This window comes from Athene cunicularia, assembly GCF_003259725.1.
Source record: "Athene cunicularia isolate RWA chromosome 2 unlocalized genomic scaffold, athCun1 chr2_part1, whole genome shotgun sequence".
NCBI lineage: Eukaryota > Metazoa > Chordata > Aves > Strigiformes > Strigidae > Athene > Athene cunicularia.
Genome location: NW_020799095.1, coordinates 146322657 through 146335969, shown reverse-complemented (window position 1 = coordinate 146335969; position 13313 = coordinate 146322657). Strand labels below are relative to the sequence as shown.

At 38.6% G+C, this 13313-nt stretch overlaps 1 protein-coding gene across 1 annotated transcript in view; it reads left to right on the top strand.

Moving 5' to 3' along the window:
- Positions 1 to 106: 106 nt before the first annotated feature.
- The window catches only part of ZFAT (zinc finger and AT-hook domain containing), a 105144-nt gene continuing 91937 nt past the window's right edge, over positions 107 to 13313 (top strand). The window contains exon 1 of the mRNA XM_026841525.1: positions 107 to 334. The gene's annotated coding sequence lies outside the window, so the exon portion shown is untranslated. The remainder of the gene's footprint in view (positions 335 to 13313) is intronic.

Genomic DNA, 13313 nt, shown 5'->3' with positions numbered 1-13313 from the left:
GCCTGGGAGGGCGCCGGAGGGCTGGGGCAGCCCGGGCTGGGGAGCACCGGGCCGCCCCCCCGGCTGCCTGTCCCGCCGCTCCCGCTCAGGAGCATGTTAGGGAACACCTGGAAAAGAGGGGCTGCCGGCCTGCCTCCTGTTTGTATTGAACTGCTGCACATCTGGGTGTAAAACACTCGTGCTTTCCTTTGACAGCTTTTGTAAATGGTTTTAGCTCAAGCGCCTAAGAGTTCAGCTGCAGAAGGGATATAACAAAGTTAAGTGCTTCCCCTGCGCTGTCATTTCAGTCCTTTACAGGCCTTACGTTGGCCTGATTTCCGTGGGGATTACAAGTGTAAGTAAAATTACAAGGAGATGATAGCCAGACAGCATGATGTACGTGCTTTCTGTATTTCACAATCCCAGTGTGTTTGTTGCAGTACAAGTTTGTGAAGTGATGTTGCCTAATTTAAAGCTAGCTAATTACCCTATATACTCAGATTTGGCTTTTGGTTGTCATTCCCTGAGATGACGTTTTATTTGATATTTAGAATCCTAAATTACCAATCCATAGCTGCCCTATGGAGTATTTACAGATAATTAGTTTACAACTCAAACAGAATTTTATGTAAAAGACAACAGCGCTATCAGGAGAATAACTTGTATCTAAAAAGCCGAATATCTAACAGGTGCTGTTAAATAACTATTGTAAAAGCACTTCAGGACTGCTTTATATGGTTTGATCTAACTTTAGATGAGAAAATTCTTACTACTACTAAGTTCGTATTTATTCAAGCACATTGTTTTAATAAAAAGTGTTCTGAGGGTAGTTGAACCTAGAACTGTCACGAGTGCAAGGTTTGTTTGATGCTGCAACTGCTGAATTGTATCTGACTGTAGATGCATTTGTTACGTCTGCTTTTGAAAAACAGATTCGGAGCATCTCAGCCAGGGCATCCTGAAGTCAGTGGCTGATCACGTCGTTCGTGCTTATTCTCTGAGAGGTTCCGAGTGTTTTTGGTATCTCTGGTGCTGTGGTTACAGTACGATATTGTGCCATAGTGTATTCTAGTGGTAGCTACTTTAGTAGTAGCTTTAGTGTATTTAACCACACGAGGGCGATCTTAGAACGTAAAAAAAGACAATCTTGCTATAGGCACATCTCTTGCGGCGTTTTGTTTTTAGTGATGGAAGAGGTGCCTTGCTGATACGTTTGATAAGCTGATTACTCTAAACTCCTCCAAATAATTTCATTTCCTATATATTAGAACATAATTTTAAATCCATATCTGAATTTTCTCTATTTACCCAACACAAATGTGTGTCAGAAGTTGTTTTCTTTTGAAGAACTTTATGTAACTTTTTTCCAGGAGCATTTCTAAAGCTGGCATGTGTAAAAGAAAAAAAAAAAAAACAACAAAACAAACAAACAGATATGCTTTTATTTGCCTTCATTAGTTTTAAATGCAAGTTTCTTTCAACGAATCTAGTAACAAATTAGTTAAGTACAGTATGTTGTGAGAGTGCAAGGACATGCTTCAAAGAGAGATAAGAACCTTGTGCCCCTTTTCTGTTGGGGTGGCTCATTCATCATGTGGTGTGAGGCAGGCTCTGGTTTCTGGTAACAGCTTAGACGAGTCTGAAACCAGTCAGTGTAACCTGGATACTTACTCTTCCAGTAATTCAAGTTAACCATCTAAAATTAATCTACCGAAAGGCAGAACTCTGGCCCCTTACTAGTCCGTTTCTCTGCCTTTGTATTGGAGATCATGATGTCTTTGTGTCAAATATTTAGAGATTTTTAGAGGTACTGTGTTATGTTAGTGAAATATGATAGTATTTGCTAGAGTAACTGAGCTGTGTTAAAAGTCTACACGGTGTAGTGCTGTTATTGTGACTTAAAAAATCTAGGAAAGTATCAATGAGCTGAGTCTTAATTTTGTGCATGCCTCATACATCATGCCTCTAACAGTGACTCATGGTGGATGTTTAAATGGAGAAGTGTAAGAATAAACAAGCAGCCAGTGGTATTTGCCCAGAATACTCTCCTAGGCCTTCTGATGGCCTTGCTGAGCACTGACTAGTGTCTTTCCACTTTACTAGTTCTTGCTGGATTTTTCCTTATGAGAATTTTTAACACCAGGTGGATGTGTACCCATCCTACCTTTAGGTGAAGAACTCCCTCCTTTCATGTTCTATGTGTCTCCCAGTGCAGCACCAGGGAGAGATCAGCTAAAACAGCAGATGGTAGTTTCAGAGGGATCCTTTGCAGGTCATCTCCTCATGACACACGTGATTTTGTAGTTCTTCATTTTATGCTTTGCCTTTTCTGCACTCCTCAGTTCCGTCCTTTCCAGGCAGAAGAATTCTAATTAATATAACTGCTGCTTGTATGGAACTGTACTGTGTTGTTGATTGTCCTTATTTCTGTACCTTTAAAGCATTATTATTATTTTAGTTTTTCAAGTTAGAGAAACAATATCCAAAGATATAAGTCCAGTAAGGACTTTTGCAGCAGTAATTTTCTTTTCTGTTTTTTTTATAGCTCTACATGTTACAGGACCATCTGTTTTATAGGACTATCTATTATAACTGTATAGTGTTTGTTTGTGGGTTTTTTGGTTTTTTTTTTTTTTTTTAATAGTGCAGTTCTTAGCTTTGTTTTGAGGCTGTCTTTAAAGCGTTTGCCATAATTAAGAGATCTTTCACAGAAATCCTCTCCAGACCCTTATAGAGTACAGCAGATTGAAAAGCTTGTTTTGCTACAGGCTTACCTCCTTTGAAGGGTCTTTTCAATACACGGATTACTTTTTACCACACAGGCTCTCAAGCAGGCCTGTTACTGTTGTGATGTTTTTTGAAAATTGCTCCATTCTACTTCCTGTTTTTCTAGTTATTGACCTGCCTTACTGTGTTTTTGCATATAACTTGACACTATTTACAATCTGTTTTGTTTTTCTCCTTTGACAAAACTTTAACTTTTATTAAGATGTTTTCTTCTACTAAAGCTTCCTTTCACTGCTATTTAGCTGTGCTAGATTTTTTTTTCTTCCCCTTTCTAAAATCTTCTTTGATGATTAGCATCAAATATGATGCTTTTAAATAGCCTTCATGCTGCTTTCAAGGATTTAACTCTTCTTGGAACCTTTTTAGTCCTTTCTGTGGTTTGTTTTTGTTTTGTTAAAGATGCTTTTTATCTTTATATAGTTCACATTGTTGAAGTTAAACACAAACATTTGGCTCTTTATCACTCTTTTAAAGGATTTCTAAGTGCTTCTTTAATCACGGTTACAGAATAACTCAAGTAGTGTGACTTTGAAGGGGGTCCTGTGTTTTACTTCTGATAAAGTCAAGAACTGTTTCTCCTCGTGTGGTTTCCCTGATTGCTTGCTGGCTGAAGCAGTCGTTAATGGTGTCTAAACATTTAATCTTGGCTTCCTGTCCTGACCTGACAGTTGGAGCCTGCAATATTTTGTTGTTTCTGTCTTCGCAACGTCTTTTATCCCCTTCAGTGTGTCACAGTCATTCTTACCAGTGTGGTCAGACTGTTGCTCGTATAGTCCTAACACTGTGCTTTTCGGTACAATGCAAGTATTTTATTCATTAGAGAATCTGTTACTTGTTAAAATAGCCTGTTAATCAGATTTGACCCTAAACTGCTTCTGACAGATGGCATTGCTTCACAAACAACACATCCTACTTTCTGTCCTCAATATTTTGATGTAATGGTGTTCCACTGGCATCACAACAGTGTTTTTCAGAAATTTGTTTGAATGCGTGTCTGCCAATAATCCTTATCTACAGTTAGGCATTCTGATTTTGACACCTTATTAGGCTTCTTGCATTATTATTGTAGTAGCATGTAGATTTTTTCTTTTTAAAAAGCAACTAGGAAGAAGTGGAAAAAGAGACCTAACAATTTGTTACAACTATTCTTTGTTTCCTGTTGACAGTGTCATCCTTCATTTGAAAATAGTCTTCATGATTTTACTACTGCAAGGTGAATCACCTTGATCTTTTGCACTTGTCACCTACCCATCAGTCTTTAATTTAAAAACATTTCACAATCTCTTAAATTTAGGTTTGGATGAAGCCTGATGCTCCTCCGTATTTTTTCTCAATTTGTAAGGTTCCCTTAGGTATATACAAAACTATCAACTTAGTTTTCTCATCATAACAGCACCATCATGCATTCATGTCCCAGTTGCTTCAACTAGTGCTTTTTTTTTTCTTTTTCTGCTGTTTTCTCTGTCCTAGTATCTTTGTATAGACTTTTAAATGCATTTTATTTCTTAATCAGAAACATTCACAAACTTCAGTGTAATTTAGTCTTATGTACTGTGTACCTCTCTGTAATCTCCAAGAATCTCTATAGGTGTATTTTACCTTGTAAACTAAACTTGTGGCCTTGTTAGAAAAAATGTTTAGTGTATATAATTAAGTTTTCCATAAAACAATATTAAGCTGTGTAGATTTTAGTATCATGTTTTAGTTTTTGCAGGAATGCATCCTGTTATCAACGTTGCTATAACTTTCTTCCTTACTGTTAAAATAAAAAATGTTTGTGGCATTTAAATAATGATAATTAAATTGTCCCGATTTTTATTACCAGCTAAAAATGAGAACAGACATGGTCAGGTGCTGCTCTTCTTTGATGGAATGTATTCCGTGTTGCGGGTTTTGTCTCAGGGGTCATCCTGTGCTGGTGAATTAAAAAATAATTGCTTGCTGTTCAGAATAGTTCAAATCCAGATGAAGCAAGCGCTAAAATAGCTTTCTATTATCTCTCACCTGCTGCTTTTAGTACAGTTAATTTGTTAGTTTTGGACATGGGATTCTTGTGATGCTGCTGTTCTAATAGTACCAAATAGTGGCAGTTTCTTTTTTTTCCTCAAGGCTTACTGAGGATAATGCTTTTGATTTGGAGATATGCCATAATCCTGTGTAGTAATTTCTTGATGAATCAAATTAGAGAATGTAGCAGGAAACAAGTATTAATTTTTTTTTTTACTTTATCAAATGAAGAGAAATAAAGTTAGTTTATACTAGTGTCTTCATTAAAATGATGGCTAAAATGTTGTAAGGTTGAGGAAGAGGTTTAAGGAATAAATCTATAGCTAAATGTAGCCTTCTGAGGTTAAAGTATGTGTTAATCAAAACTTACATTCATTTAAAGATCCTTTTTTGTAAAATAAAAAAATGCAATTGACAGTTACATTTTACTGAAATTACGAAATAGTACTTATTGAAGATACTAAAAACACATAATCATATTTCACAGTATTTAAAAAAAAATTGATTTTTTAAAAACAGATTAAAGTAGATTTTAAGTAAAAAGCACAGCAACAAAAAAGTGTCCCTCTACTGAAGCAATAAAAATCAGAGATACATTATAACATGTTTTTGAAAATTTCATATTTTTGAAATAGCATGGAAAATGGAAACAATATAACATGCACAGGAGAGTAAGATTTGATGTCTAAGAAAAATATTTTTAACGTACTTGACATTAATGTTGGATATCATAATTCACTGTGCTATATGTGCCAAGTCTTTGATGTTCAGTTCAAACCATTTTTAAACTAAGAAATAATGCTGCTTGTATGAAACACAAATTATTGACTTTTTACATGTTGCTTTCATATTAACTTATCTCACAATTTCAATACTTCTACCTAAAGAAGCTACCAAGGAAAAGTTTTGCTTATTGTTCTTAGACACTTTGATATCTTACATGCTCAACATTTGTGTATGAAGAGTTCTTTCATAAAAACAATAGTTTTATTGAAGAATTGGGCCCACTTTTTATTGCACTTGAGATTTGAACAGAAACCCTTGTATTTTCTCCGTAATACTCATGCTAGTGTATTATTATCATGTTTGGTATTATAATGGAAAATGTAACTCCATTGAATAAAGACAACTTGTAGTTAATAGAGCTGTGATCTAATAATTGCAGATTTGAAGATAACGGTGCAGTGGGAGAGCAATGACAAGACAGTGGGAAAGTCAGGCACTGAAGTAAGATAAAGACCTTTTTATAAGCTTGTTGTGCAGCAATGCAGTGCTCTGCTTTGCTGGTAGATGAAACTACAATCTGTTTCTGATTGCATTGTAAACATTTGTGTTAGCTAGTTGTAGACATTGTTAAGGTGTTAGATATTGGGAATTTTTATAAGAATAAGTATTTATTTTAGGAATACTTTAAAATTAGTTCTGGATTTTAGGTAGTTACCTCTGAATGTAGTCCCGTGCTGAAATATATTTAGGTGGAACCGTAGGATTTGCTTTTCCTTGGTCCATAGACGTAGCTGGTTTTATAGGTACGAGCTAGGAGATTTGAGAGTAGCACACCTTAAGGAAATAAAACTTGTTGGTAAAAGATCAGAAAGAACATTGTGGGGGATATCCTGGGGGAGCCCCTTTCACAGGCTGATGGACACAACTGCTGCTTTACCACTTGCAGATTCAGGCAGCAGCAAAGCTGAGTACGTACCCCAGAGACACACCGCATGCACAAGACACCAAATGGGAGGCACTGCCTTCAACAGCACCTACGTCTAGGGCTCACATGGAGTGTAAGGAGAGACAGCTAGGTCCTCTTCGGCTGATGGGGGCTGACATTAACTAGTGACAAAACACACGGAGCCCTCTCTAGATTCACAAGCATGTGCACATTTGCAGATCTCCCAGGTACTGTCATGGCCCCTCTGTCCTTCTCATATGACACCCACACCCCAGGTCTGGGGAAGATGCAGACACTTGTGTCCCCCCACCCAGCAGCTGGCCTCAGGCACACAAGCCTGGTCCTGCTCCAGCGGCTGGTGCTAAGCCCCTTACTCCACTTATCCCAGTCCTCCCAGTAGCTGTGCCAGGGATATACAGTGTTCCCATCCTAGTTGGCTGGAGGTGAGGATGGTACATGGGGATTGTGGTCAGCTCATAACACTTGTAACTCTGCTGCTCCTTCCTCCTCATGCTTTTCCCCTGCTCCAGCATGTGAGAGACAGTTCTTCACCAACTGCTCCAGGGTGGGTCCTTTCCACGGGGTACAGTCCTTTGGGAATGGACTGCTCCAGTGTGGATCCCCCACAGGGCCACAGGACATGCCAGAAAACCTGCTTCAGCATGGGCTTCCCTCCATGGGCTGCAGCTCCTGCGAGGAGCCTGCTCCTGCATAGCCTCCTCTCTTAAGTGTTCCAGATTCACTCAGGGCACATCCCCCTGCTCCGGCATGGGGTCCCCCCAGGGCTGCAGGTGGGTCTCTGCTCCCCCATGGAGCTCCATGGGTGCAGGGCACAGCTGCCTCACCATGGGCTGCACCACGGGCTGCAGGGGAACCTCTGCTCCAGTGCCTGGAGCACGTCCTGCCTCTCCTCCTTCACTGACCTTGGGGTCTGCAAGTTGTTCCTCTCATATTTTTCTCATTCCTCTTATCAGCTGTGCAGTGGTTTTTACTCTTTCTTAAATATCACAGAGACACCACCAGCGTCACTGATGGACTCAGATTCAGGCAGCGGTGGGTCCATCTCTGCCTGACATGGGGGCAGCTCTTGGTGTCATCTCACAGCAGTCACCTCTGCAGCCTCCCCTCTGCTACCAAAACCTTGCCTTTTAAAGCAGATATACATAGTCCCACAGATGCTCCTCAAGTGTCCCAAATCTTCCTGTTCCTTTGGATTTTTCTTGTCTCACAGAGTTCAGGTAGCCTTCTCCAAATCTGTTCCTGTAGTTTCTTGGTGTCCCATCAATTAGTAACTGGAGACTTTTGGTTCTTGGCATTGTCTGTTATTTCTTGTCTGCCAGGTTTGTGTTTCTGTGTATTCTTGTTTGTAATTTATCCTGTTAATTTACTGACCTCCTTTTCATGGAGAGGGTCCTTGATCAGATAGCCTTAATGAAGCACTCTCACCTTCCACATCCCTTATAAATGACAAAAAAGACTAAAATCTCTAAGTAGTTCATGTTTCTCACCTCATTCTTGGCTCCTTACAGGCTGTTTCCTGGCTGTCCCTTGGATGCACAACAAAAGGACATTCATATAGTTGTTTTAAAGCTTTTATACAGAGAACATTAAAAAAACCCAAACCAAATCTTCACCTAATTGGATTTGCAACAAGTTCTGTGTGCTATGACATGACTTACTTCAGAGTTGGAAAACCTGAGTGGTGAAGAGTAAGTGGTCCTGTGGACCTGCGCATCAGGAGAAGTGCCTGAGCATCCGGGCTGCTGTGTGCTCCCTGCTGCACCGCTCCCTGTTAGCTCTTACTGAGCTGCTGGTGATCTGGAGCTGGGAGTTAAGTGACCTGCCACAAACTGGAAATGCAGCCAAACACCGGAGGAGGAGCCAGTGCTGGGAAACTAGGAGGAGAATAGACTCAAGGATGTGATCCTGAGCTGAAGGCATGTGTTTTGTGTTTCTGATAATTCTAGTAGGTTTTGTAAAGAAACTGTAACACCATCACAAGGCCTTTCTTTGCAAACGTTGATGTGCTTGTAGATAGGAAGACAGAAACAAAAGGGAGTTCATGTGAGGAACCAAGTCTGTGGCTAAGTACATGGAGATCATCTAGCTGTTTTGCTGGGGTAGAAGATGGCAAATCAAGTGGCTTAAACTGTGTCTTTACGGGGAGAAGTACTGCTGGAGAAGAGACATGGTGGTTTCCTCTGTGGTGTAACTGGGTGTTAACCCTGGAATAAACATACAGTTTGTTTTGTTTCGGTTTTTTTTAACTTAATCTGATTTAAGAATACTGAATCTTCTGGCAGGATTCTGTAAAGTAGTGACTGATAGCTGAATAGTATAATATGCCCACTGAAGGCTGTGGTAGCTTTAGATCGGACCTGTCTAACTCTTACAAAAGCTGGAAGCTATGTTTACCTTTAGAGTTTTAAGCTAAGAATGAGTACTGTTGGATTCCAACCAGGCCTCAACGGAGAGTGGCAAAGTTCTTGTAGCTGCAAGAAAAAGAGAGGTTGGAAACAGAAGCACAAATTAACATGGGTAGTTACGTTGAAAGCTTGGAAGTGTGTAGCAAGAGAAGAGAGAGTGTGATAGAGAGCATGTGGTAAGAGATGCAGGAGACAAAAAACAAAAGGTTAAAAATGCATGATAGGAAATGGGGGAAAAAATAGATAATTGGAAGCAAACACTAGTATAACATAAGAGATAAAGGAGTCACTAAACTGAGAATAAAGATTATATTATGAATGCTGAAGATGGGAGGGACTATTTTAGATTTAATATACTCTATTTCTCTTCTACTTTTAGCATTACTAATTGTAATACAATCACAAATACCTAATTGTGACTAAAAAAGACCAAAACCTAGGAAAAACAGGTTCTAGACTAAGAATGTCATGTAAGATTTTGAATTGCAGAAACTTCTTGTTAAGGATTTGATAGTGATGAGGCAGCAAGTTTGTTTCACCTCAGTTGTAAGGTTAGAAGGAAATAAATATTTACTCATATTCTGAACTTTATTGCTGTGTATTTTAGAAAGGCTGACCACATGCATAAGTATGTGTACTTTATTATTCCATAGGCCAGTAGATATCCAGTGAATTTTTATTCCTATATTTAACTACAATGTTTTAGTTCCTTTTAACAGTTGCAGAACTTCAAAGGCTATTACAGAATTTTTAAACTGTTGCCTGCTTTGAAGAGAGTGGTGAAAAGTTTTGGATACATTAGAGTGATTTATGGCATATTGTCCCGATCCAATGTCAGGGGAGGTTTCAATACAATCCCAAGAACGAGATTAAGACACAAACGAGGTCAAATGCTGTATACCCAAAATAGGTTTTTATTGTTAAAAAAGTGAAGAGGGGTAGTGATAGGACAGAATAGAAGGAAAAGGCAGAAGTAAAGCAAGAATAGTCACCACCACGGATCCAGCGGTGTCCGGTTGGTTCTAAATCTTCAGTTCTTCGGTGGTGGGTGCACCCAGATCTGGCTTTGATGGTAGATGCACAAAGAGCAAGATTTTCTGCTGCCTTTTTAAGTACCAGCTGATCAGCATATCTACTCGCCTTCAGTTTTTTTTCCTCTGGTCCAACAGGTTTTTTTGCATCCAGTGTCAAGGGCAGGCATGTTTGTCTCTTATCAGTTCATTGGCAATGCATGCATGGAGTCTGGCCTGCACAATAGAGCCACAAACGGCTCCAGGATGGGCCCAGCTCAGTCCATGTCTGCCTCTTTGAGGCTTATGTAAAGAGTCTGGACGATGCAACCGCAAGGAAGTGGGGGGGGTGCATCCTTCAATACACTCCCGCTTCTCTGGGCAGCATCCCCCAGACCGATCCACAGGCCGCAGCAGCTTCTCTTGGAGGTCTGCACAGACACAAGCAAGCTTTGAGACTGTCAGAGGACATTCAGTCTCTCACACATAGAGATACAGTTTTGTTTCCTTGCTCTGTGTTTCTTATGAAAATAGATATTTAAAAATAAAATAATACCCAACCCCTAGCCTACCTTTTATACAAAATGAAAGGTTTTGATTAATTAAATTAACTCTGGACTAAGTTTTGGCATCCAATGATTGAAAGTATATATGACAATAATATATTACCTGATTCCATTAAATACTGTTAATTGCAGTGATCTTTCTAAGATAAGTGCTTCTTTCTCCTCCTCTCCTCCGAACTCCAACTTTAAAGCAAGACAGCACAGGAACTGTTTTATGCTTTGTGAAGGGGATTGGGAATAAGGAAACCTGCTTCCTAGTCTGTAACTTGCTATTCGTTTCTAGTAATCCATTTGTTAATCTCCCTTTGCTGTATATATGCTCAGTATAAAGAAAAAAAAGACTAATTAAGAAATATGCTGAGACCTTTGGAAGAGTTAAAAAAAAATGAAATCACTTACATTATAGCTTAATTTTCAATTTTCCCATTTAAGAAGAAAATAGCTGGTATTATTTATTTCAGTGTACACTTAGCACAGTTTATATGGGCAAACTGAAGATAATGAATTAACAGAAAGTGTGTTTAGTGAACAAAATGTTCCAAATTGGTTTTGGCTGAAATTCCTGTTGTTTGTTTACCTGCATACTTGATTACCGTTCCTTTCTTTTTCTGCATATTTAATTGCTGTCTAATTAATTGCTCTGTTGATTTCCTACATAATTAATTATTCACTAATTAATCATTGATTCCCTGCATAGTTAATTAACTTATTGCTTATTTGATTTTTACACTTAATTGACCATAATTCATTGCTCTATTTCTACACCACCTAATTAGCCACTGGTTAATCAATTATTGTTTGCTTACTCCTTAACGAGTTGTTTAGGCCCATGATCTGCACAGTTTATCCTCTGCTATCTGACCTCCATTTCCAGTCATTTTTCCTAAAATAATTTCTTTACTCAGTTTTGTTTCTATCTCTCCTCTGAGCAAAGAACATGAATCTTCTGCATGTTCTCCAGACGCTTTCTGCACCTTCACTAACACTCACATTGTTCTCTGCCACCTGGTCTGTTCACTTCTGGTTTTGTTCTAGCTTTACTTCTGTTTGATGGTTTGTGTAATCGTGGACTTTAAACAAGCAGAGGGACTTTTGGGGATTCTTCTTTGCTCTTCTGCCCATCTCCAAGTCCTCACTGGGAGAAGTGAGAGATAAAAATGGTGTGTAAGTACTGATTACAGCTGTTCAAGGAGGAGACAGGAGATACGAAGCAGTGAGCGTGAACTTTTAGGGAAAACAGCTAGCAGGTCAGGAAGCAGAAACAGTGGCAAATAAAACCTCAACATGGAAGTGTCTGCTGAATAATGGAACTTCAGTGTTCAGTGTTAGTTAAACCTTTAGGTAAATGCTCATAGGTATTGTGGTGTGAATCTTAAATGTGCATTTAGAAAAAACAGTTGTCATCCACTGGGTCAATAACAGGCTTCATTTACTTTAAAAAAAAAACTAGAGCAGAACTAGTTCAAAGGATTCAGTTCAAAACTGATGCAAAGGAACAGTTCTGTTATAAACATACTGCAATCAGAAATGTGTGTGTGCTCAAGACAGCAGGATGCTCTTCTAAGAACACATTGAGTGTATTATACATTTTACATAGCTGCTTGTATGTGTAGTATAGAGTATCTTTCAAACAACAGGAACAGTATTTGTGTTGTTTTTCAGAGATGTTTTAAAAGAGATGAAGACATATCTTGCTTTTCAGTTTTGAGGTAGTTGTATCTGAATATTAAGATGCTTTAGATGTAAATAACTGTAAAAGAGAGCTAGCTCTGCTTTTCTTAACATCAGAACACCGTAAAGGATTTTTCTTGAGTGGGGGGAACTGTATAATTAGTGTGTCATGAAGGGAGGGGAATAATTTTGAATAGGGGTAGTGATCTTTGTTTTGAAAACAGGTCCCAAAATACAGCCTCCCTGTTCTTTTCTTCCCAGATTCATCCGAAAGTTCACAAAATATCACTTTATTTCTGTACTTAGCTGTCAAACCTGTAGTTTGGTTTTATACCTCCAATAACATTGGTTGTTCCAGTTTCATTTCAGTGAACGTATGTCCCTAATTTTCCTTAGGGAGGAGGACAGAGAAACCAATCTGTGGTCCAGGAGTTTATATATATAGTTGAAGAACAAGCGTGCTGTTAAAATTGCCTCCTGGATGTTGTTACGTTTCATTGGACACCGAAGGGGGCAGGAACTGTTGAAAAATCAAACCATTAAAACAAACGACAGTGGTTTTAGAAAGCAAACAAAGTCCTGTGAATTAACTCTGCCGGAAGTTTGTGAGCTTTTTTTAAACTCTATTTTCTGAATTGCTAACTTTATATTAATCCTTCTTTATTGTTTCTTACTCTCTGGTGGCTTTGCTTTCACATCACACCTCTAGTACCTGTGAATTAAAAAAACCCCATGATATTTTGTCTAAAAAATTCTAAAGATTTCTTTTTAAAGCATCGATCAAGGGAAGTTTTAACAAAATTCTTCATTTGCTGGTGCTTTGAAGGTTTTTAGTTTATTGTTTGGGTTGTTGTTGTTGGTTTGTTGGGGTTTTTTTTTGAACCAACGGGATTTTTTCATAAACTTGTATGTCAAAGCATATGAAATACTAGATGTTTTGTTAGTGGTGAATGTTAATGGTGAATGTTAACACTGTCTCTGAGGCTGATACAACATACTTTGTTTTGAGAGCAAAACTTTTTTCCTCCTATTCCTGCTCATTTTTCTCTGTGTAAATGTGTCAAGATGAGGCCTGATATTTTATTTCAAATATTGGGATAAAAGAAGAAAAATCTTTGTGTTTGTACAGCTCTTAAGTGAATGGCCAGAAGGAAGACAATGTCATTGCTTAGCTGTCATGTGGTGCAGCATTTTG